Here is a 27454-nt window from a genome sequence, read left to right as displayed (position 1 = left end):
TGCATATATAAAAGGAGGAGAAATTTGCAGGAAGTTGTAGGAAAACTTAGTTCATGGCCCCAAAAAGGGCTCTGATCAGTCAGTCCCCAGTGCTGTGCTAATAAGCAGAGACTATAGCACTTGAGGATTTATGTTAAACATAAAAAGGAAGGTATTTAAACATAATTATTAAACAGCAGGTACATTTATAATGTTGGCTGGATCATCTTATCTGGAGAGCTTTAATAAGCAGAGAGTCTCCCCTGTTCTAGAGATGGCCACGCAGGAAAATGACGTGGGTGGGTGGGCCGTTCTCACCCCAAGATCACATGACTGAGTACTCACGGAAGTAACACCTCTTGTATGTTATTCCAGATGGACTGTCCTCCCATGATTATTGTCAGCTGTGTCATCAGTTCAAGGAGACAGCCACTTGAGTCACACTGGAATATTAGAAAGAAAATCTCATTTAAATTTTGGATAGCTCTAACATGAAATAAAGCCATTATTTTATGCCTAAAATATCTAAGGAACAGAGAGTAAAGACACTCTTCATTGGGCAACTAAGAGAAAACCTGAAACAGGTTAGACTGTCAGAACACAAAGCTGTATTCACACCTCTTCATTTCTGTATTTTTACAGCCAATACACCAGATCTCACAGATAAGTCACAAATCTGCCCTTAAAGAATGTGTTGTAGAAACACGAGGAGTAGTAGTTGACAAAGTGGAACAAGAACACCTTCATGGCTGGGTTGTTCTCATAGTCAGTCTGATCCTTGGGAGCTCTGCAGCTAGAATAAAGAAAAGTTAAGTCTGCAAAATTGTGAACGGCTTTGAGACCCTAATCAAAGCCACGGACACATGAGTTAACACGCTAAATATGTATATATATATATATATATATATATATATATATATATATATATATATATATATACACACACACACACAATTCACACTGTTTTCATATCAGCTCTTTTGAATTTCTTAACATATCCACTATGTTAATTCCAACTGTACACATTGTTGTAAGAGTTTCTCCCACTAAGAACGAAATATCCCACAAGGCAAAAAAAAAAAGTCACCCGTTCCTTAAAATTTATAAGCACAAAAGTATCTAATGGGCAAGAAATTTCCTTTGTCAGGTGTAATTTGAAAGAAAGCTACTTCTAAACATCCTGCTAAATAATATTCTCTTGTCTCCCTGAATGGCAGTAAGGTAGGACTATTGAAGAAGACAAACAAAACACGGGGCAACTTGCTAGAAGCATTTGGGGAACATAAAACGGGTCATCCTTCTAGTTCAGAATTTGAATTGGTCTTAGTATTTTCAGAAGATGACAACTGAGCAGACCACTGGGAGAACCACCCAGCCACATGCAACGTGTGGGAAGCACTTAACTTAGGCCGCTAAGCCGCTGGGTGGGATACAAGCCAGAGAGAAGAAACATTTATTATAGAAGTCGCAGCTGATGAGAATAGAGCTACACTAACGGGAACAGCATGGGGGGAAGACATATAACAGTGTGATTACTTGTCCTCTCCGTAATGCACAAGCAAATCTGCCACTGGAACCACGACCCTCTTCCACTTATTTGCAATACAGAGACTCTTTACTTTCAACAATAGGGTACATTATCTAATGTAATTGAAATTATTATTAAGCACTGACATATTTACACAGAGTTTGGACATTCTAAAGCTTCCTTTGTCCCTTTTACTAATGCAAAAATGGAGCTAATTCACTTCTCACATAGGCTAGAGAAAATACGTTTACACTTGAAGTTAACTAAAGACTGTAATGTACTGCAATTGAAGTGCTTAAAAGATAGTCTCTGTTTTGACCTGGTTCTAAAACTAGTGTAGAAATTATCTCAGCTGCAGGAGGACCTTACCAGAGTCAGTCATCATGATTGCCACTTTCTCATATATGGCGTTCAGGGTCACCATGATGATAAAACTGATGAGGGAAGCAGTGATGGGTGTGGCCCACCTGCACAGTCAGGTACTTTTGGATTGGGTCTGTTCCATTCAGGTTCTTGGGAAGTTTTGCAGAAAATACAATGAACACTGAAAGTCCTTAGACAATGATCCCAATAACTGAAGCAATGGTCAACAGGACCTGACAACCCAAAAACCCAGCAGCATAAGACTCACTAATGATCGTATTTTTACACAGAAAACTTGCCCCCAACCCAGCTTAAACAGAAAACATGCATGTGTTGTAAACCTCACATAAAAGTGAGAAGTGATATAAATCGCACGTAAATGCCATGAGACGTGAATATCAGGCATGTTAAATTTTAGGGGAGGAGGAATGAAAGATGTCAAAAAGAATGAGTGCATCCAGTAATGTAACATGCTGACAGCAGGAGCAGCTGTGTGCAGGGCATAGGGAATATATGGGAACTCCACTTTCTGTGAATTTTTCTGTAAACCTAAAACTGCACTAAAGAAGGAAGCCTGTTAAGTATATTTTAATGGGTGAAAATGGGGTAACTGGTGGCATGATATTTTGGAGGGAAGTCTGTGATAGCAGAACCAATGAAAGTATCCCTTCTACATCTGTAGAATTACTTAGGTTATGAACTAGTTGTAACCCATGAAGGGGATATGCTTCCTTTCAAGGGAGAACCTATCACTGATTCAGGGGTCAGCAGGTGCTAGCTATCGTCTTCATTCTGAATAAAACCAGTGAAGCTGTGGACATGCCCTGAGGGAAACAGTGGAAGTGACAGCAGGTCTCTGCTGATGAAAGCTTCACATGCTTTTCATACTCCTTGAGATCTTAAAATGGCAGGTATTCCTACTCCCTGCATTTACATAAGTTTTATGTCCCTGATCCCCTGTAGTTCTGACTGTGTGGACCCAAGGGCAGCGGGGGTGTCTGAAGCATAATTTGCACGTGGCTGATAGGGTTTCAGTTCCTCACTTGGCAGGTTTTTTCCTGCCCATTGAAGAATGCACATTAAAGATCCCATTTTTAAACTGTTTTCCTTCCATCTACCTTCTTGGTCATAGTCCAGAAGCATGTACTCAGTGTCCCTGGCTGCTCCTGATGACTGCCCCAGACAGAAAGCTACAAAGAATGTGAATTTCAGGACTAAGTGAACCACATCATGTTATTTACAGTAACAGCGGGTGGCTGGCTTGCACCTGCAGGGGAGAGCAGAGGGAGTGTTTACAAGCCCCCCCTGGAGCCACACTCCTGCATCTGGATCCCAGCTCCGATGCTAGCTGTGAGGACTTGTGGAAATTTCTTAACCTCTAGGGGCTTCAATCTCCTCACCCATATAATGGGAGGATAATAATAGCAATTTATAGGACCATTGTGATGAGTCAATTAGTTACTAATTGTGAAAACAATTGGAACATTAACCGCAGGCATGTGAAAAACTCTACCTAAGTATTAGCTATGAATATGGTGACCAAAGTCTTTTTTTAATTATTATTATTTTTTTTTACATTTTTTATTGATTCATAATCATTTTACAGTGTTGTGTCAAATTCCAGTTTTCAGCACAATTTTTCAGTCATTCATGGACATATACACACTCATTGTCACATTTTTTTCTCTGTGATTTATCATAACATTTTGTGTATATTTCCCTGTGCTATACAATGTTATCTTGTTTATCTATTCTACAATTTTGAAATCCCAGTCTATCCCTTCCCACCCTCTACCCCCCCGTAACCACATGTCTGTATTCTCTGTCCATGAGTCTATTTCTGTCCTGTATTTATGCTTTGTTTTTGTTTGTTTTTGTTTTTTAGATTCCACATATGAGCGATCTCATATGGTATTTTTCTTTCTCTTTCTGGCTTACTTCACTTAGAATGACATTCTCTAGGATCATCCATGTTGCTGCAAATGGCATTATGTTGTCGGTTTTTATGGCTGAGTAGTATTCCATTGTATAAATATACCACATCTTCTTTATCCAGTCACCAGTTGATGGACCAAAGTCTTAAAAAGGCGTTTTTCTTAGTTTTTAAGCCATCAGTTTGTAGAGAAAGCATTTTATTTTCTCCTCTACTCTCTTTCATCATCCTTTCCTTCACAGTTAAGTCTTCATGCTTGTGAAAGGAATAACTTTTTGGTGTGTGTGTGATTAAATGTGAAAATTAGTTAAGGCTGAGAAAAATGTATTATAGAAGGTATATTAAGCCTTCCTCTCTTGTACAGCACATATAGGCCATTTAAATAGTATGCATTTTTTAAAAGTCTGCATAATAATTTTTTAATTATGTATTAAGTAAACATAAAAGTTAAGAATCCTTAAATGCTTACTATTGCCTCAGCACACATCTATTTTTCAAAATCCTCACAATTACCCTGTGGGGAAAGTAATATTATATCTCTTTTACAGATGAGGAAATAGAGCCACGTGGAAATGATGCAATTTACCCCAAATGAAGCAACTTTTATGTGAAAGTACTGAAATACTCAAAGAGCCCAAAGACACACTAGCTGTATAGCACTGTCTCCTACATGGTCTGTAAAATCAATTCTAATTCATTTCAGAACTTTTACAAACTTGAAACATTTCCATTTTTCTTCCAAGCACTTAATGGGTTCAATATTTCTTAAGAAACAGGAAAGCTTTCCATTCTCCTTCCTTAAGTTTCTTATTTATCATCTTTTCTGATCATAAATTTAACATTTGCTCATTAAAGAAAATTTGAAAGCACTCAGTAATGGACAGAGCTTCTGTCCTGTATCTGTCCCCAGTCTTAGAAGAGGACCCAGAACTTGCTTTAGGATAAGTAACCTCCCTTTCGTTTTTAGTCCTGTGATTTAACCTCGATTGACCCACTCTTTCTGAAGCACCAGAAGTAGATCTCAGTTGGTTTAAGACAAATAATACCCCTCATTGTATTGGCCTCGCACATGATTGGAGAATTGGCAAATAACCCAGGAAGAGCCACTATTATGTGAGGAGATATGTGCTGGTGGCCATGTGAATCATAAGCTTCCTCTATCAAGAGAGAAAGGGGCCAAAAGGGACCTGTCTTGGTTTGGATGGATGATCTGGGATGCTGCGTGCCTAGAAGCATCATGCTGAGACATCTTTGGACACAGAATGAAGACAGGACAAAAGCAGCCCTTGACATCATCTGGGCTAGAGTATCTCTCCTTGACTGAAGCCAGACCTCAGACTGGAGGTTTTCATTTACAGGAACCAATAAATCCCATGCATCCCCATTTTTTGGTTGTTATTTAAACACATTGGAGATTGATTTTGTCACCTGCAATCAAAAGACCCCAACTCTGAAAATGAATAAAAAATAAAATAAGAATAATTGCTTCGACCTTTAGACATAATTCCTTCAGAACGGTGCATAGTTTGTATATTACAAATCATTTTATATATTAATTTTATCCTCAAATCTATCATAACACTTTGACATGTCATAAAATATTTTCATGGACACACTTTTTCATGACTGCATACTATTCTACTTTGTGCCGGGTTGGAAGAATATTTTGGCTGAGATTTTATATATATATTTATACACATACATATAAAAGTATGTCTGTGACTTGCATCCATACTGACTTTTCCCTGCCATTTTGAAATAATTCCTGATTAAAAGTTTTTCAAAGCTGAATTAGTGGATTAAAACATATGAGTATTTTTGACTCTTGATATCAACTGCTAGACTGCTTTCTAAGAAGGCTTGAGGAGTACACCAGAATTTAACACAGCATTGTAAATCAACCATACTTCACAAAAATTATCCAGTAACTAGGCATGGTATTGGTGATCACTGGCATTTCATCCTCATAAACAGAGCTGTGTCACTTGAGAGGTGGAAAACTATTTCATTTTGATGTGCACTGAGTGAATTACCATTGAAGTGTGACATCTATTTTTTCCTTTGTGAATGTGTGTTCATCTTTTCGGCCTTCTGCGCTCCTGAGATTTTTTGATGTTACCTTTGAAGTGATCTGAACTCTCTATGTATTGAAGGAATTAGCCCCTGGTCGGATTTGTAAACAAATAACATCCTCTGGTGTTTTGTTTAAAATTAGGATGCTTCTGATGCATGGAAATCTTTGTATACTTTCCTCTGAAACTTACTGTTCATCTAGAGGCTGTATACTCATCCATATTTATTTCTAGTTTTTTTTTTTCTAATTGTGTTACTTTTTAAGTGTTTCTGGAATTTATCACAATATATGGTTCACTGTATGATTTCAATCTTTTCTTTTCCCCCCAAGTAGCTAACAAGTGTTCTATTCACTGAATAACCTTTATTTATCTCCCTGATTTGTAATGCCTTCCATCTCTTATATTAAATTATTATTGATATCAGAGCCCATATCTGGACTTCCTGCCCTATTTTCTAATCTGGCTATTCTTGAACAAGTAAAACTCTCATTATCTTATTAATTATTATATTACTAATATTATTTTATTCACAATAAACCCAAAAGAATTTTATAATTTCTGATACTTTGGAGATATGATCTTTTAATCTAGAATCATGTGATTAAAGCACCTTTTATACCTTTCAGTAGTTTTTACTTTTATTTTTTGATAGTTCCTACTATCCTTTTGTTAGGCTATTTTTGGATATTTTACCTTGGCTGTTACACTTGGAAAATTTTAGAAATCTTAATGCCTCCAACTGGTCTCTTAATCAGACCCTGGAGAATCCTAAACCACTGATCTGATTTGAACAAATGAGGTGAAAAGAATTGGGTGAAGCACTGTGAGCAGAAGAGACTGTGGAACCTCCAGAGTGGCACCCTGCATTGGCTCAGATGTTCTCTGGAAAAAGTTTTCTCTATGAGACTACATAGTTCCCAGCTTGACTTTCAGTTTTCTCAGCATTTCACATTAGATTTTAAAAGTCTGTGGCAGGTTCTTACCCAGAAATAGAGCACTTGCACAAAGGGTTATATGTATACACTTTCCCCAGGTGGTAAAGGGAACACGCTCTTCTTCCTTATTAAAAAAACAAGTTTAGTCAATCAAGGGATTACACCAATGAAATGATATTTTTCCTAACTGGTCACTAAATCCTAAACATAATATAAAAAAATAATAATTTTCAGACATAGCCTCATTGTTTGTAAGTGCATGGGTTTTTTTCTGTTTTTTTTTTCTTTTTCTTTTCTGTTAACGATGTCAAACGCACAACAAAATATGTACAGTGTTCGTTTTAATACTATTTTTTGAAAATTCACATGTGAACAGTAAACTGTTTCCCTGCCATGGTCTGAACACCTGACCAGGCCAAGCTTTAAAGCTCTATTCCTTAGCTTGCCTTTGATTTCAGAAGTGACGGTAGTTACAGCTTAGAGTCTGTGCAGGACAGAAAATATCACAGCTGTCTGCAGCTAACTGGTCTCTACTGTGTGTTTCTTGGTTGAACTTTATGTGTTAATTAGCTACAACTATGAAGTTTAAGAATTTCCATTTTAGAGTTTATATTTAGAATTTTTTAAGAGATGAAATCAGTAAGACTCAAGATTTACCTGGATTATAAAACCAGATATAGCATAATAATAGCTGTAACTAAGTACATGGCCCTTCCTCTCTGCCAGGAGGCCTTCCAAGTAGATTCTGTACATTACTTCGACCCGTCTTTACCACTGTCATGAAGAAGCAACTCTCTTATTCTTATTTTATAGGAAACAATGGCACAGAGAAGTTAAGTTGTCCAAGATCACTCAGGAAGTAAGCTGCTGTGTTCAAATATGAATTTAGGCAACTTCATTCGCAAGATCTCACTACCACGACGCTGGCCTCTCTAAACAATGGAGCATGCTTTCGCAAGTAAAGTAAAATACTTCAAATAAAAAACTAAAAAAAAATAAGGCAATTTTTTAAATAAGGAAGAATGATAAAGTTAAATGAGTCTTCATCTTCAATTTTTCAACAAGCATGTTTCAATGAAAATTTAAACTTATTAGTTGGCAATTTTAAATTTAAACTTGGCAGTTTAAATGACCAAAAAACTTTTCTTCAGTATTTTTTGTATGCTGCCAATATGATAAGTTTTTGTTTTTCAGGACTCAAAAGCATTATGAACATCTAATTTTGTCTTAGTTTCAGCTTTCATCTCTGAATGTACAGTCTTTCACCAACATACGCTTTTACCCACATCTTCAGTTGTAAACAATGGGAACTATTCATAATGGGGATTATTAGAAGCTTATTACATTGTAAAAGACCAATGTCACTTTCTATTGGTAGCTGAACCTCATTTTTGTTCATTTATAAAAAGAGGAGTTTGACCTACTCCCTCCATATCTTTTCAGTGCCAACATTCTGTAGATCTGTGATTCAATTTATTAAATCAATATTTGGAGACATTTTCAGATGATCCTAGTAAAAGCATTTTTTTCCCAAGAGTTATTCATGCTCACAACCTACTGTCCTGTTGCTGCTGACCGCAAGCACCATCAGCTCTAAATTATCTCAGCTGATGGAAAGAAGCAATAATACAGATGACTCAAAAATCATCTTTTCATAGCTCTGGAATGTTGATACAAAGATATATAGTTTTATTTTTTTTAATTTTGCAGCAGGAGTGGCAGCAATAAATTTACATTTCCAATTATGTAAAATGCCTAGCTCAAACACTGCTTAAATACTGATGGCACCTCAACAAATGTTTCCCTGCTTCTTCTACCCTTTCTCTGACTTTAGGATGAGAGTCATGCTTCTTTGTGCACATCCCAATAGGAAGGGGGAGCAGTGACCGGGACTTAGTTCAAGACAAAGGGGCACCTAGTCTACGATGAAAAGGAGGCCGCAATAATGAAGGTGCATGTGAAAAAATGGGAGTCAACTATAAAAACCAATTTGTCTTTCCTTCTACATCTGTGTCATTGCAGCTAATTTATATTTTGCATTTTTTATTGGTGTTATGAAAGGATACAGATCAATGCCTCTTTTCATATACACTTATACCAGTCTTTTTCTTTTCCCCTTTTTTCTGTTATTATGAAGGAAGGACCTCACTTCCCTTCTGTGTCCACCATTCCAGGCAGTGCTCCTTCAACTTGGCTGCACATTAGAATAACCAGAGGAGCTTTAAAAACTTCCCTATGCCAGAATGCACCCCAGGCCACTGAGTACCATCAGAGTTTGCAGTGATGGAATCCAGGCACCAACATTTTTTAAGGTCCCCTGGTGATTCCAACATGCAGCCAAGGCTGACAAGTCCAGAAGTAAACACACTAAAGTGCATCTAAACAGCACCCGCTTTTCCTGGGTAATCTCATCTATCTCCACCTGGGGACAACGTGCCTCCTATTCTGGCCAGACTTGTTCTTCCTGCTCAACCGTGTCCCATTTGTACTCAAGCACTGCCTGGCGCCGATTCCAGAACTCCAGAAGTAAGGTGACTAACAGAGAGAGAGAACAGCAGAATGTGGATCTTCAGTGATGACTGATGCTTCAGAAATCTGTACTTAATATTTATTACACTTAACACTTTGGTAAATGGTTAATAAAATCACATTTTATTTATAGGCGATACTAAAGAGAAAAATGAGTTAATACCTTTTTTTTAAGAAAAAAGAAAATGAAGATAATTTATTGAACTTTTGGAAACAGACAAGCTCTCTAGCTCAAGGGAAAGGTATTAACGTGATGGTCAGAGGCAGGTGACTGTCTGATGCTAAAGTACCTGCTTCCAGCATATTATGCCCACTAAAAACACAAATATCGGGGGGAAGGGTGGGTATATCTCAGTGGTAAAGCACGTTCTAAGCATGCACAAGGTCCTGGGTTCAAGTCCCATTACCTCCATTAAAAAAATTAAAAAAAAGCACAAGTAACTGTCACAATTTAAAAGCAATGCACGGTGCACCCTCCAAGCCTTCTCCTCACATCACTCTGTCTCTTCTGTCCAAAGGATCTGAGGGTGGGGAAGGGGATGAGAATACTTTAGTAACCCCTGCATTTCTATTTTCCACCACCCCAGTCACACAAACTTAAAATAATATTCTTAAATATGGAAAACTGCCATTTTCCTCAATCATCGGTAATTTTTAGAAATCATCATTCTGTTTTAAGACTCGTAATTTTAAATAGTAGACAAAAACAACATGAAATGTTAATTGAAAATGTGGCTTCAGGGTGAATCCCCTAAGCCCTTCTTCCCACCAGACTGTTACCCCTAGGCCCCAACTCTAGAGAAATTGCAGAATAACCACTGTGTCCTCCACCATTGTACCTGAGTCTCTACAATGCTCTGAGAATAAAGAGGAAAAAGACACAGTCCCTGCTTCCGGGAGCTCCTAGGTGCACAGGACTCATTGTGAAATGATGGCTGAGGAGGCGTGTTAAGAGGGCTTGGATAACAGTCAGCAGAGGGTGCTCGGGGCAGGGAGCCGGAACTGTAGCCAAGGCTCTCCCAGAGGAGAGAACCACTGTGGTGAGCTCTGAGATGCCCTAGAATTGATCAGGTGAACTTATAATGTTAAGGCCATTTCTCCCTGGGGAGCTGCACATGCAAAGGAGGGAGGCCAAAGAGAGCCAGGTCCCTTCCAGGAACTGCAAATAGTCTAGAAGCGAGCACAGGGTGTGGGAGGCAGGTGAGGCAACCAGGTGGAGAGATCACAGGGGCACATCACAAAGGGCTCTGTGTGCCTCCAAGGTAGAGGAGACATGCAAAGTGATCTAGAAAGAGACAAGATAGAGGCAGGGAGGACTATTGGCAGGTTCATGTGAAGGCCTGCTGAGGCCCTGCCAGGAGGAGAGAGAAGAAAACATTTCAGCAGGTGGACGGATTGGCCACAGGTGTGATGGAAGGGCAGGAAGGGGACAAAGATGCCGACCAGCTTTCTGGCTTTGGCAGTGTCTAATTTATAATGCCATTCCCTGAAATAAGAAAGGCAGGAACCTCCTAGAGGAAAACATAGGCAAAACATTATCTGACATACATTTCAAAAATTTTCTCCTAGAAGAAATAAAAGCAAGAAAAAACAAATGGGACCTAATGAAACTTACAAGCTTCTGCAGAGCAAAGGAAACCAGAAATAAAACAAGAAGAAAACCTACGGAATGGGAGAAAATTTTTGCAAGTGAAACCGACAAAGGCTTGATCTCCAAAATATATAAGCAGCTCATACGACTCAATAAGAAAAAAATAAACAACCCAATCCAAAAATGAGCAGAAGACCTAAACAAGCAACTCTCCAAGGAAGACATACAAATGATCAAAAAGCACATGAAAAAATGCTCAATATCACTAATTATCAGAGAAATGCAAATCAAAACTACAATGAGGTATCACCTCACACCAGTCAGAATGGCCGTCATTCAAAAATCCAAAAATGACAAATGCTGGAGAGACTGTGGAGAAAGGGGAACCCTCCTACACTGCTGGTGGGAATGCAGTTTGGTGCAGCCACTATGGAAAACAGTGTGGAGATTCCTCAAAAGACTAGGAATAGACTTACCATATGACCCAGGAATCCCACTCCTGGGCTTGTACCCAGAAGGAAATCTACTTCAGGATGACACCTGCACCACAATGTTCATAGCAGCACTGTTTACAATAGCCAAAACATGGAAACAGCCTAAATGTCCATCAACAGGTGACTGGATAAAGAAGACGTGGTATATTTATACAATGGAATACTGCTCAGCCATAAAAACTAACAACATAATGCCATTTGCAGCAACATGGATGCTCCTGGAGAATGTCATTCTAAGTGAAGTAAGCCAGAAAGAGAAAGAAAAATACCATACGAGATCACACATATGTGGAATCTAAAAAACAAAAACAAACAAAAACAAAGCATAAATACAGGACAGAAATAGACTCATGGATAGAGAATACAAACTTGTGGTTACCAGGGGGGTAGACGGTGGGAAGGGATAGACTGGGATTTTAAAATTGTAGAATAGATAAACAAGATTACACTGTATAGCACAGGGAAATATACACAAAATGTTATGATAAATCACAGAGAAATAAATGTGACAATGAGTGTGTATATGTCCATGAATGACTAAAAAATTGTGCTGAACACTGGAATTTGACACAACCTTGTAAAATGATTATAAATGAATAAAAAATGTTAAAAAAAAAGAAGGGCAGGAAGAGGGGCAAGTCATGAGAGGAGACAACTGATTCAGTTCTGGCTGGGTGCCTGTGGGCTCCAGGAGAGATGTGCAGTAGGCAAATAAAAGTCTAGAAATCGGGAGAAAGTTCTAGGCTGAGCCAAGTAGTTTTCCTGTTTCAAGAGGCTAATTGGTGTGAGTGGACAAGCTCACAAGAGGTGTATAGGGATAGCTCTCACCCTCCTGCATATGGGATGCATTTGGGAGCCTTTAAAAAATAGTGCACCACAGCCTGGAGTGGGGCCTTTGTACTGTTTATTATTTTTTAAATACTTCTTTTATTTTTGTGGGGAGTATTGAGCTTTATTTATTTTAATGGAGGTACTGGGAATTGAACCCAGGACCTCTTGCATGCTAAGCATGTGCTCTACCACTAAGCCATACCCTCCCCACCTTTTTTTGTTTTTAGACGTTAGCTCTACCCAGCAGTCAGGGTTGAGAATCAACCTGCAGAGAGCAGAGAGCCTTGGGGTTAGAGAACAAGGAGAAGCTGCCCAGAGCCCTGTAGACCCCACCAGGGGCAGCCGGAGATGCAGGGAGCCTCGGAAGGGCTATGAGGAATGTGAACTCAACACTCCCCAATGGCAAAGACGTCAAACATGTTTCAAGCACCCACTTCCCAGCAGTGTTTGTTCTGACTTTACTAGTATTCCAGTAATACTGAGTGAGAATAGAAATTATCTGGACACAGGGATCAAATTCAAATGCTGATTATGACCATTCTTAGTTGCATGATTACTGATTAAAAATTACTCGTCTGCCACGTGTAAAACAGGGGACCTAGCACAGTGCTCGTGGGCTGCTGTGAGCGTAATGAAATGACATCTATAAAGGCGCTCCTGACTCTCAGAGGTAATTGCTACTATTGTCCCCATTTGGGACACCAAGAAACAGAGGCACAGAAAGCTTCAAACATTTGCCCAAGATGAGGGTTGAGGTCAGGAATCAAGCCAATGACTTCTTGGATCCAGAGCCCAGGATCTTCTTACGAACAACACGGCACTGCCCAGGCTCCCTGCTTCAAAACCAGCCTCCCTTTGGCTCAGTTCCATGGCACCTGCACTGCACAGATGTCCTCACTGCCTGCCTGCCCTCCCGGTGTCTGACCCCAGCACTCCTCCCTCTGTCCCACACAGCGCTTCCTTGGGCACACCATCGCTCACGAGGCCATTGCTGTGGCTACTCGGATGTTTACACGGAAACGCAGGTGGCAGCCCAGCTTTTTGCTATACATGCTGCTGTCAGTGGAGGCAAAGAGCTCACAGTTGGTGGGGGAGGCCACTTGTGGTCTCCTCCTTGGCTGGAGAGCTGGATGAAATCCAGTTTCCCTTTGCAACTTAGACATCCAGCATGAGAGATATGTAAGGCCATCTGGCCTCTCAACATAGAAATGATGCCCCCGCAGTCGTTCTTAACATTGTAATCTCCTGGCTCCACCAGGGAGCACAGGCCATGGCCTGTTGTCCACCAAGTTTTGTTTCCTTGCACAACAGCTACAATGGGGTGAGTTAACACCGGACCAGAAAATCTACAAAGCCCTCGTGTACTATTTCCTGACACTTGCAGGTCACCAAAATACCCCAGATCCTCCAAGTAAACAACTAGTAAGAGGAACTGAGCTGGCTCGTCTGTCAGACCCCTGATGGCAGGACTGATTTGGCCTCTCCTGCTCTCGGGATGATCCGTTCTCCTTCTGTGTGCCCTTCCCCGAGTGAAAGGGACTGTTCTTTGTTTATGGGCTAGGGAGTATTTATGGCTGTCTGACCAGAACCTTCAAAAGTAGAGCTCTTGGTGAGAGTGGAAGCATGGCACCCACGTCTCATGAGCTCAGCTACTCAACAGCCTCATCTAGCCAAGACTGTGGCCAACACCAGGGGTCCATGCTGTTGAGTGTTGGGTCTGGAGAGCAATGCCTTCGCCACTGAGAAGCTGCCCCACCACTTGTGACCTTGTCCCCATTGAGGGGGAGGTGACGCATCCATGGGATGAAAGCCGCGAGGGCACTAGGTGACTGTGGACCAAGCTGTGACTGGCTGGTCCTGCCCCCCATGTGACCCATGTTATCCTCAAGTGCAGAAAATCCCCAAAAAGACCCCTGCTTGAGTGAATGGGTCACCTATAAGCCAACTGTTCTTGAGCCGCCTAAGAAGCAACACAGTATACACAGTGAGCCACCCACTCACTGAAGTCCCCAAGGCTCACAGCTCCCTAATGTGACACCAGGTAATCCCAGCAAACAGAAGACCCTTACTTTATAATTGACTTGAGAATTCTACTACCAACACTGCCTTCCACCTTCCACTTATGAAGTTCTTTCCACTCTATCCCCTGCTCTGCAATTGTGCAATCAGTCCAGAGCTCCTTCATGAGACAGGAGGGAAGGGGGAAGGGCACTGCCATTAAAAGAATGGCACAGCCATTAGCACCGAGACGGTGGAAAAGTCAACTCCCAGTAGATCTTGAGCTTCAATACATACTCACTGAAATACAGCAGGATGCTATATGGCACTCCCACAGGTGCCAGGACAGGTTCAAGGCTGACCATGAAAGGTCAAAGGGTGAGTGGTGGCCCAATTTCTGGTAATCGCAACACCTTCCCCAAAGCGGTTGGAATATTCCTCCCACTTATTAGCATATGAAGATACTGAGGGCATAAAAACTAACAACCACACCTCGTGGCTGCTCTCTCTGCTGAGGGAGACAGCCCACACTCTGTCTGTGGAGTGTGTATCTACTTTTCCTTTAAACTGGAGCACCCAACCCTCACGCCTCATGGCCTTTCTGTTGCCTTCTGAAACAGCCCACTCTGTCTGTGGAGTATATATCTCTCTGAATAAATCTACATTTACTGAATTGTGGCTCTCTCTTGGATTCGTTCCTGTGCAAACCAAGGACCCACACATCACGAGGTGCATCTCAGGGACCCAAATAAGACCTGGGATACGGCCATCCTCTCCCCCACATTTTCCTGTATCATATATTCCTTCCCAAAGGATCTCACCTTGTGCACTCCAAAGTAGACGGCACGCATGTGTCCTGACGTGGATCTGCTTCTGCGTTTATCATTTCTTATGTCCACTAGAACGTCATCTTCATGAGGACAGGGATTTGGTTCTGTTCACAATGGAAGCACCAGCACATGACAGGTGCAGAAGAAGTATTAGCTGAATGAATGAGCTGTGGGAAGTCCTGGGAATTCAACCTGGAACTCCTAGCCACTTGGGCCCCAGCTCACTCCAGTTGCTCCCTCCTACTCATGGCTGACCTCTTGCCACCACTCTCTGCTCTGCCATCACCTGAGCCTGGATGAGCTGAGATGAGCACACACCACGGAGAGCATGGTGAATGGTTCACGTCGTTGCAACACACTCGCCCTCTGACTGCCAGGGGTTACTTAGGATGGACAAACTGAAGGGAGCACCATGTGCACCGCCCTAACCTACAACTCACTTGAAGCACCAGGAATGCACACATGGGAAGCGCAGGCCCTTTCCAACCTAAGGAGAGGGACTATGGGTGAGAAGAGGGTCTCTGTCAACTAACAGTCTCTTTACAAGCCCAGTCTTAGAAAAGCTCTTTAAAGACACTTTTGGTATCTTCCTTGTGTTTTGGTAATCCCTCTAGATTTTGTCATTTTAATCTATGCATCAGAAATACAGATGCTCTTGAAATCTCTATTGATTTTCAATGAAGAAAATCCTCAATTTCCTTCTCTGCTAGGAAAATTACTGCACTTTATATAAAAAAAGGCAGCTTCCTTTCATGAGTTTCTATCTTCAAACACCTAATTTCACAAGAATCAGTGAAGCAGGACATGAAAATCTCGCTGTGCTTTATCACCTACTGGTGGGCAGGAATGAAATGAATGAGTACTGATCTCATGAGATGGGAAGGCTGGGGCTGTCTTATTCCTGCTACAGATGGAAGGGTCCATATCTGTGAAGGGGAGGAAGGACCAAGGATGAGAAACCAACATTTTCTAACCCATTTCTCTTTTTCAGAGTCTCAGACAAAACGCTGTGATTTTATAAACAAAACAAGAACATCTGCACCCTTTTAAAAGCACGCTACAACTTTACTACTACACATGGCACTCTGTCATTGACCTAAAGGCGAATGACAGCCAAGAAATTTGCGGGGATCTTATTCTGTGCTCATCCCTTTTGGTCTTTGGAACCTCAGGAAGTTTGCCTCCTCTCCCTGAGTGTCGTTTTTCTCATCCTTCAAATGGGAGTGTAACAGTCATTCATTTGCTCAGTGTCCATTCGACAACAGGAGACAGCTTATGAAAACAATAATAAAAAAAGCAAAACAGCATTTCTGATCTGTGCTTCTTCCTCCTCCTCCCTGAACATGAACTTACAGGCTAAAATGGCATCTTTCACTAAATCCCGAACGTAAGGAGCAGTTCTGATAAGGAAGTCACAGGACTGCAGGTGTAACCGAGAAATGACCCAGTGAAAAAGAATGAGTTGCCAGCAAATCCTCAAAACCCGTAAGGGTGCAAACCCTGGGAGTTACAGCCATGGGTGGGAGTTCCTTAGTTCCCCATTTCACAAAGCCGAGAACTTTGCAGGGCCCATGAAAGACACAGATAACCCAGTAAAACCACACCATGTTTTGGAGTACACCGGGGCCACATTGCTGCTGACCTGCACTGCTGTGTGTCCCAGAGCAAGAGCCCTCGGCGGGGGTGACTGTGTTTGAGGCTGGACAAGAACTTCCTGTTCTGTCTCTTTTGCTCTCTCTCTTCCTGCAATAAAACAACTGGTAGGACTCTGGTGGGGAGCACTGCACCCACATTCTCTGGGAAACCACACACCAGGCAGCTCTAGCTGATCTGAGAGAGGACACGTCAATGAACATATATACACCAAAGTCAGGCAGAAGGCTGCCTGTGGCCTTGGGAATCCAAACTAGCTTGTCCTGTTAATCAGGATATTACACATCTAAAGAAAGTGTGCACCAGATGAAGACGATGCCTTAGACAGCGTCGGTGGTTATGTCCAGCAGTGTCTAAGGACAAGTCATGCTCTGGTAGATGGGAGCATTTTGGTTGCTTTAAGAGTTTGCTACTGAAGGGCTGGGACATTTCATTGGGACTTGAAACTCCAGACCTCTTTACTCACAAAGGCAGACAAGTTAGGTGAGCCAGGTCAGCCTTTATTCCAACTTCCTAACCAAAAGGCTATGAGGTCGAAAATATATTTCTCAGACTCTTCCGCAACAAGGATTCCAGATGTGGCTTTAAAAATTCCCATCAGAGACTGAGATTTGCAAATATTAACTACTATATATAAAAATAGCTAAAAAAACTAAATTTCTTCTGTATAGCACAGGGAACAATATTTAATATCTTATAATAAACTTTAGTAAAAAAATATGAAAAGGAATTCATACATATATATGTGAATATGAAAGACTGGAACATTGTGCTGTACATCAGAATTTGACACATTGTAACTGACTATACTTCAATTAAAATATATATATATATATATATATATATATATATATATATATATATATATAATGCCCATCAGCAGCATCTGAGTGTCACTGAAAGAAGAAACCCAGATGAATGGACGCTGAGGTGGTGGGATGAGCTACGTTATTTTGCTGGGGTGGATGCAGCCTGCATGGCAGAGATCTAGAAGGAATGCTCACAACAGCCACTCACTGATCTGAAAGTGAGTTAGGTTAACAGCTTTCTGAAATCCTCACTGTCCCTCCTGATGAGCCAAGTGTCTGGCGTTTCTCTGGAAATCACTAGGTGCAATCTGGAACTCAAAGGTAAAAATTAAAAACTGCAGTCAGGTAGCAAAGAGACTGGCAGGACGCGTTGGACAAAAGTAGGTCAGAATCAACAAGGAATGGGGAGGGGATAGAATGTGTGTTGAGGACCCTGAATTCAGGGGTGGATTGTCTATGTTGAGGACTCTGAGTCAGTATGAGTAGATAGATTTGTGTGGACTATGGACTAAAATGGTGGCCATTGTTCAGATAAGTGTGATTTGGAGTATATTTATTTGAGGAGGGTTTTTTTTTTCCCCTTCAACATTGATCATTTCTAGGGAGCAGAATAATACTCTGCCACACAACATCTAAGTGCAAAAGAGATGCTATGGGATGATGGTGGTATGAAAAATTTCAGTACTGCAATTTCAAGCTTTCCTTAATGAGGTGCACAGCAGTAGGTACTTAAAATAAAATAAGGTACTTATATTAAAGACATCATCATATGTACATATCCTTTAAGATACACATATGGTGCTATAAGTGGGCCTGAAATGTGTTCTGCATTCTAAAATCCGATGAAATAAAATCAGTAGTTCAATATGCCTGTCGGCTCTAAAAACATGATGTAGCTCATGATCACAGAAAGCAAGATCAGCTAGGGAATTTGAGATTTGTCATTTCCAGTGTCAAAGTTAATATTTTTTGCTTTACTTAAAAAGCATTTTTTAATTAGGTCTGTCAGCATCCATTGGTATACGGGGTTCAGTAGATGTGTTCAGATATTCCAGACAGTGAATCAGAGCAAAGACTGAGGTTTAGACAGTAGTTAAATGCCTCACCCGTGTGATCAGCATCCACAAACTGCTTTACTGAAAATCCTTAAAAGTGAGAACTTCATTAAAGCAACGATAAGTGAGGGGAAAAAATAGCTACAGACTAGTGGAAGTTTTATAACGTGTAAAAATGACAAAAGGCTATTCATGAGCATATTTTTAAAAACCCCTACACTTTAATAAGAAAAACAACAATCTGACAACAGGTTGTACACTGCTGTAGGAGAATCCATGCAGATGGACTCTTATGTGAATGGGGCTGGAGCTGTAGAATTAGTTAGTCTTGCAAGTAACTCAGTTAAACACAAATGCAAATGGGATACACTTCTAGAATATCTGAGGAAATATCTTGGAAAACTTACTCCTCTATGAAGCAATGACAATGGCAAAATTTGTCAAAATTAACCTCTGTAGAACTCTGGAAATTAAACCAAGACTTCCAGCAATCCGGGGAGTCTTTATTTGAGAAAGAAAAACAGCTAAATCTCCATAAAGATAGTGAGTTTTGAGGCATTGTAACTTGATCTACCCCATCCCTGTATCCTCACCTAAATGGTGGCCTTTATAAGCAATAGTCTCACAATCAAGGTAGGGGCAGAAGTGATTTAAAGTTACCCAAAAAATCAGCCCCCAGAGAGCTGTCACTATGTGACCTGTCACAAACTCATGCTGTGCAAACAGCCTGTCCCCAGAGTGTGTGTGGGAAAAAATCAGCAGTGAGTATCTAACATTACAACTGCCTGAGGCAGTGGGACCAGTAGAGGCTAACTAGTTGCTGACTAGGAAACTTAGAAGGCAAAATTGAGTAATGAGAAGTTCTGGGGGTGAAGGTAGGGTTAAAAAGCTCCAAAAAATTCTGAGAATTGTAGAAGGCAATATACATGTGTGGCACATGGCAAGGAAAGATCTGAGAAAATCCTAAGCCTTCAACACTGGCTGAACTTGAGGTTCTGCATAAGCAAGAACTAAAGGCTACGGAAGAGCTGCTGACTGCATGCTGGTGCTGAGGGCATCCCTCAGCATGTGGACACACAGCCACCTGGCAACAGCTCAAACGATTGGCTCCAGGCATTGAAAGAAATCACTGTCCAATTATTACTACAGTGATGACAACTAGGCTTTCTTCACACACACTGATCTCATGGTCATGCATGATAAAGAAAACAGACTTTAAAGAATTTGTTCAGGAAAGTAACTAAATAAATAGCTGCAGCAGCAATGACAATGGAAGCAACAATAAACCCTTGAGATGAGGAAAATCTGGCTTTCAGATCTGCCACATTGTAATATTTTAAATGTCCAGTTTTCAACAGAAAATTAGAAGATGTACAAAGAAACAGAAAAGTTTGGTCATAACAGATGGGGAAAAAGTAGTCAATAGAAACTCCCTGAGGTAGCCCAGACACTGGACTTACTAGACAAAGATATAAATAAGCAATTACACACATGTTCAAAATACTAACAGAAACCATGCCTAAAGGATTAAATTATGTGCACATCTCATTGTACAGAGAATATCAATAAATAAAATTTATAATAAAAACCAACTAGAAATTCTAGAGATACAAATATGACTAAAATAAAAACTTCAATAAGAGGTTTCTCTGTAGATATGAACTTGTTGGAGAAAAAGTCAGTTAAATTAAAACTACTGAAATTATCCAGTCTGTGGAACAGAAAGAAAAAGGAATAAAAAAAAAATAGAACACTGTGTCAGAGATAGGTGGGACACCATCAACAATATCAATACACACATAATGGGAGTGCCAGAAGGAGGGAGAGAAAAAAAGGGGCAGAAAGAATATATAAAGAAATAATGGCTGAAAACTTCCCAAATTTGATGACAGCATTAATTTGTACATCCCAGCAGTTCAACAAACTCCAAGTGCTATAAACGTAGAGACATCTAAAATAGGCACATCAGATTCAGTGTGTCAAAAGACAAGAATAAAGTATCTTGACAGCTGAAAGAGAAAAGTGGTTCAACATATAGAAAGGCTCCTCAGTAAGACAGTTGATTTCTCATCAAAAACCATGGAGACCAGAAGGCAGTGGATGGTATCGTCAAAGAGATAAAAGGAAAAGACTGTCACCAAGTATTTTATAGCCAGCAAAATGATTCTTTAAAAAAAATTAAAGGAGAAATTAAGACACTCCTACAAAGACAAAATCTGAAAGAATTCATTGCTAGCAGGCCTGCCCTACAAGAAATACTAAGGATAGTCCAGCAGGTGTAAATGAAAGGACACTTGCCTGAAAAATAAAGAGCACTACTACATGAGTAAAAAAATAAAACAGTATAAATCGAGTATTACATGTAAATGTTTTGTTCTATTTGATGTAAAGGACAACTGCATAAAACAATACTTATGAAACTGTGTAGATGAGCTTATAAATGCATAAAGGTGCAATTTGTATGACAGTGACAGCATGAGGAGGGGGAGGGAAAAGACTGATACCAAAGCAAAGTTTTTGTGTACTGTTGAAATTAAGTTGGTATTCATGTCAACTAGATTGCTTTAAAACAAGATGTAAATTATAATCTCCAGGGCAATGGAAGAGAAGGAGGAGGAGGAAGAGGAGGAGGAGAAGAAAAAGATAAAATAAACAAATTAAAATGACACACTTGAAAATGCTTACTTTGTACAAAAATGTGTAGTAATAGAGGAATGGGAAAAAAGACATATAGAAAGTAGACAGCAGTTGTAACTTCAATCTGATAAGAAATTACATTAATGTAAATGAATTAAACATTCTAATCAAAATACTAAAGGCAGAAATAAATGGAATAGACAATAGATGAACAATAGAGAATAATCAACAAAAGGAATAGTTGGTTCTTTGAAAAGTTCAATAAAATTGACAAATTTTATCTAGTACTGAAAAAAAAAGAGAGAAGATTCAAATTACTAAAATGAGAAATGAAAGGAAGGATGTCACTACTGCCCTTACAAAAATAACAAGGAATGTAAGGGAATACCATGGGTAATTATATAGCCAATACATGAGATAATGTAGATGAAATGGATAAATTCCTAGAAGGACATAAATGACTGAAGCTAATTCAAGGAGAAATAGAAAACTCAAATAATCCTACAGTAAGTAGTAACTGAAATAGCAATCCAAAACTTTCACACAAAGAAATGCTAGGCCCATATGGCTTTGTTGGTGAATTCCATCAACTACTTAAAGAAAAAACAAAAACAAAAACAAAAACAAACAAAAAATGCTTCACAAATTCGTCTGAAAATAAAAAGGTGGGCACACTTCCCAATTCATTCAATGAGACTAGTATCACACTGATACGAAAACCAGACAAAGGGATCACAAGAAAACTAAAGACTATCTCTTATGAATATAAATGCAAAAAATCCTCAACAGAATACAAGCAAATCCAAAACAGTAACATATAAAATAGACCACCATTAAGTGGGATGTATCCAGGTATGCAAAGGCAGTACAACATACAAAAGTCAATTCATGTAATACACCATATTAATAGAATAATGGATAAAAACTAGGAATAGAACTTCCTCAACTTGACAGAGAACATCTATGAAAAACCTGAAGCAAAGATCATACATAATGCAGAAGCACTGAATTATTCCCTCCCAAAATCAGCATTGTACTAGAGGTTCTAGTCAAATCAATCAGACAAAGAAAATAAAGCCTCTAGATTAGAAAGAAAGAAATAAAACTGTTTTGATTCCAGATGACATGATATTATATATTGAAATCACAAGGAATCCACAAAGGAAAAATAGAAAAGAAAAAAAAATCCTCTTAGAATTAATAACCCAGTCTGACCAAAATTGTAAGACACAGATGAATATATGAAAAGTGATTACATTTCTATTCAACAGCAGTGAATAATCTAAAAATAAAATGAAGGAAACCTTTTCATTTACAATAGCATCAAAAAGAATAAAATAATTAGTAATATTAAGAAAAAATATGTGGAATACTGAGAAAAATATCTGAAACTTGTATATTGAAAACTAAAATACTACTGATAGAAGTTAAAAATGACCTAAAATAAATGGAAAGCTCTTCTGTGTTCATGGATCAGAAGCCTTATTATTGTTAGGATGGCCATTGTCCTCAAAATGACCTATATATTCAATGCAGCTCTGGCTTTTTGGCAGAAATGAACAAGCTGATCCTAAAACTAATATGTAAATGCAAGATACCCAAAACAGTCAAAACAATCTTGAAAAATAACAAAGTTTTGAAGTTTCCAAATTCAAAACTCACTAACAAAACTGTGATCCATACAGTGTGGTACTTGCAGAAAGGACAGAAAAATAGATTGAGAGAAAAGAACTAAGAGACCATAAACAAAGTCTTACATGCAGCCATTTAATTTTTGACAAAGGTGCCATGACAATCCAATGGGGAAAAATAATCTTTACAAAAATGATGCTGGGACACCTGTACATACACCTGGAAAGAAAGAAAACTGAACTTTTATCTTAACACCATTTATGGAAATTAACTCAAAATAAATCACAGACCTGAAACTATAAAACATTTAGAAAATGAACAATGAGGAAATCTTCAGGACTTTGGATTACAAATACTTGTAATATATGACACCAAAAGCACAAACAACAAAAGAAAAAAATCAAGTAAACTGGACTTCAGTGAAATTAAAAACTTCTGTGCTTCAAAGGACTTCATCAAGAAAGTAAGAAGACAATCCACAGGATGGATGAAAATATTTCCAAAATTTTCCCTGATAAGGGACTTTTATCCAGAATAGACAAAGAAGACTTAAAACATGACAATACAAAGACAAATGTAATTAAAATGGGCAAAGAATTTGAATATATGTTTCTCCAAAGAAGACATACGAATGGGAACTAAGCACATAAAAAGATGTTCAACATCAGTAGGCATTAGGGAAACAGAAATCAAAATCACAATGACATACCACTTCATACCAACTAGGATGACAAATATATATGATATATGATATATAAATATGAATCTATAAACCCAGTAATAAAAAGTGTAGATGAGGATTTGGAGAAACTGGACTCCTCATACATTACTTCTGGACATATACAATGCTTCAGTCACTTTAAAAGCTATATTAGCAATTCCTCAAAATGTTAAAAGCAGAATACATCCCAGCAATTCCATTTTTTGATATATCCTGAAGAGAAGTGAAAATATGTGTTCACACAAAAACTTGTCCATGAGCATTTACAGCAGAATTATTCATCATCAACTGATGGATGGATAAGCAATGTGGTGTATTTATAACTACGGCATATTATTTGAATACAAAAAGGAATTTGGGTATTGATATATGCTACACTATGGATGAGCCTTGACAACGTCACACTAAATGAAAGACGATAATCAAAAATGGCAGCATACTGTATGGTTCTACTTATATGAAATGCCTAGAACAGGCAAACCTGTAGAGGCAGAAAGTAGAGTGGTGGCTGTTGAGGGCTAAGGGAAAGGAAGGTTAGGGACTGACTTACTAAAGGGTACTGGTTCCTTTTGGGGGTGATGGCTACACAACCCTGAAATGTACATAAAACCCTAATGCACACTTTCAAAGGCTGCATTTTACGGTATGTGAATTATATCTCCATAAACCTGTTATTCTTGAAGCTGAGCCCACCTATGGAGCAACTGACACAGCACTGACTGTGGCATCCGAACGGGGAGTGACCCACCCGCCCACCGCGAAGGAGAGCAGCACCTGACCCAGTGTTGGAGGGGTGCAGTCTTCTTGCCAATGGACACTGTGAGCAGCACAGATGAGGGGGCCAACAGAGCAAGCTGAGTTCATGAAACAGGGAGAAGACACAAAGACCTCTCAATAAAACCATTAAGAGCATTCAGTCTCTAGGAGAACACATCTTTGTTTTTAAAATCTTTTTATACCTGTTTTATTTTCTATTAGCTTTTTAATCTTTACTTTTTAAACAGTTCTATATGTTTACAATTCTCATTTCATTTTTAATTCTCTTGGATTTGATCTGTTATTGATTATTCACAGGTTTTAAATATTGTGTTTTGAGTTTTTTCTTCTTTGCATTAAGGTTTTAAAAAGACATCTCAACTCGATTCCTATTCTTCTTCAACTTGCTCTTCTATTATTGATTATACACTGTTTTCAAACCTTCTTTTCCTCCATTCTTTTAAAATTCTATTTCTCTCTCTCATTTTTAAGTTTTATTCCAGCATAGGCCTTAGATAGATAAAGAAATAAACCCCTTTAAGGGCCACAATAGATAACTGATACTCCTTAAGCCACAGTGCCAGAGAGATATGAGCAGTTGAAGAAGCAGAGAAAGTATTCCCAATTAAAAGAGAAAGAGAAATCCCCTGAAAGAATGATCAATGAAATAGATATTAATGGCCTATTAGATCAAGATTTCTAAAAAGAAGTGATTGAATTACTGAAGGAACTAAAAGAGATAGTATTTAGAGACATAAAATATGTCAAAAACAAAATAGTAGCTATAAAGAAGAGCCAAGTAGAATTGGTAAATTCATTGGCTGAAATGAGATCTGACCTAAAGGCAGTACAACTCAGGCTAGATAATGCAGAGGAACGAATAAGTGACCTAGAAGACAGGACAACAGAAAGCACACAATCAGAACAGTTGAGAGAAAAAAATAAAAAACCATGAAAACAATATATGGAACCTATGGGATAATATAAAGCATGCCAATCTATGCATCATAAGAGTTCCAGAAGGGGAAGAAAGAACAAAGGGGATGGAGAAGGTATTTAAAGAAATCATAACTGAAAAATTCCCAAACATAAAGAAAGAATCAGACACCCAAGTACAGGAGGCTCAGAGGTTCCCAAACAGGAAAAGCCTAAAGAGACACACACCAAGACATAACAAAATCAAGATGGCCAGACTGAAGGATAAAGAAATGATCCTAAAGGCAGCAAGAGAAAAACAAAGAGTGAGTTACAAGAGATGGCTCTCAGCTGATTTCTCTACAGAAACACTGTAGGCCAGAAGGGAGTGGAAAGATATATACAAAGTCCTGAATGAAAAAACAGATGCAGCCTAGGATACTTTCTGCAGCAAGGCTATCCTTTAGAACAGAGGGAGAGGTAATGAATTTCACAGAGAAGAAAAACTAAAAGACTTTAGCAACACTAAACCCATGCTAAAAGAAATATTGTAAGGTACACTCTAAATAAAAAAGAAGCAGGATGATACAGAAATGAGAGCTCATAACTGGAAAGGTGATAACTACCATGAATTACAAATAGAATGAACATGAAATTGTAAAAGAAGACATCTAAATCATTGAGTGGGAGAGGGAAGCAAGAAAATATAGAGTATTTTTTCTTTCTTCTTTTTCTTAAATTTTTCGTTCGAGGTAGGATGGGTTAGAGATTGCATTACTATCTGTTTAGTACACACAGTTACAGTAATTGCTTAACAGGCTTACAAAAAAGTGTAACCACAAGCCAAAAACTTACAAGTGAGTAACAAAAACTAAATACAATCCAAGATAACAGAAAGGAAAATTACCATACCACAAAAGGAAGAAGAAAGGAACAAAGAAGAAATATGAAATCAACTGCAAATAAAAGTTCAAATAGCAATAAACACTCATTTATCATTAATTACTCTAAATGATAATGGACTAAATGCTCCAGTCAAAAGACAGAGTGGCAGACTGGATAATAAAGCAAAAAACTTCAATAAACTGCATACAAGAGACACATTTTAGGGAGAAGGACACATATAGATTGAGAGTGAATGGACGGAAAAGGATATTCCATGCAAATGGAAACTCCAAAAAAGCAGGTATAGCAGTTCTGATTTCAGACAAAATAGACTTTAAAACAAGGGCCATAAAGAAAGATAAATAAAGGCATTTTATAATGATTAAAGGAGCAATACAAGATGAGGATATTACAATCATTAATATATATGCATCCAACATGAGCACCTAAGTACATAAAACAACTACTAACAGAGATAAACGGGGAAATTGATGGGAATACAATCATTGTCAGAAGTTTTAACACCACATTAACATCACTAGACAGATCTTCCACACAAAAAATAAATAAGGCAACAGAGAAATTAAATGATACAATAGAAAAATTAGATTTAGTGGATATTTTCAGAGCATTACAACCCCCCAGAATAGGATATACATTCTTTTCAAGTGTGCGTGGAACATTTTCTAGGATTCATCATGTACTTGGTCACAAAAGAAGCCTCAAAAATTTTAAGAAGATAGAAATTATCTCAAGTATCCTTACTGACCACAATGCCATTGAAACTAGAAATCTCTTCAGAGAAACAAAGCATAAAAAAAAGGAAAGCATAGAGATTAAACAACATGCTATTAAAAAAAAAATGGGTCAATGATGAAATCAAAGTTGAAATTAAGGAATACATTGAGACAAATGAAAATGAAAACAACCACAAAAAACTTATGGGACAAAGCAAAAGCAGTGCTAAGAGGAAAGTTTAGGGCGATACAGGCCTTCCTCAAAAATGAAGAACAATTTCAAAAAAAAACAATCTAACCCACCAGTTAAAAGAACTAGATACTGAAGAGTAAAAACACCCAAAAAGTCAACAGAAGGAAGGAAATAATTAAGATCTGGGAGGAAATAAATAAAATAGAGATTAAAGAAATAGAGAAAATAATCAATCAAACCAAAAGCAATTTTTTGAAAGAGTAAATAAAATCGAGAACCTCTGGCCAAACTCACAAAGAAGAAAAAAGAGAGAGCACAAATTTGCAAAATAAGAAAGGAAAATGGAGAAATTACAACAAATAACATAGAAATATA

At 38.7% G+C, this 27454-nt stretch overlaps 1 long non-coding RNA gene across 1 annotated transcript in view; it reads right to left on the bottom strand.

Annotated features, from left to right (window-relative positions):
* Window positions 1–324: 324 nt before the first annotated feature.
* LOC140691507 (uncharacterized) overlaps window positions 325–27454 on the bottom strand; it is a 30289-nt gene continuing 3159 nt past the window's right edge. Inside the window, exon 3 of the long non-coding RNA XR_012067211.1 lies at window positions 325–422. This is a non-coding gene — a long non-coding RNA (uncharacterized lncRNA). The remainder of the gene's footprint in view (window positions 423–27454) is intronic.

This window comes from Vicugna pacos, chromosome 35 (genome assembly GCF_048564905.1).
Source record: "Vicugna pacos chromosome 35, VicPac4, whole genome shotgun sequence".
NCBI lineage: Eukaryota > Metazoa > Chordata > Mammalia > Artiodactyla > Camelidae > Vicugna > Vicugna pacos.
Note: the sequence above shows the minus strand (reverse complement) of the source record. Positions and strands in the feature narration are given on the sequence as shown.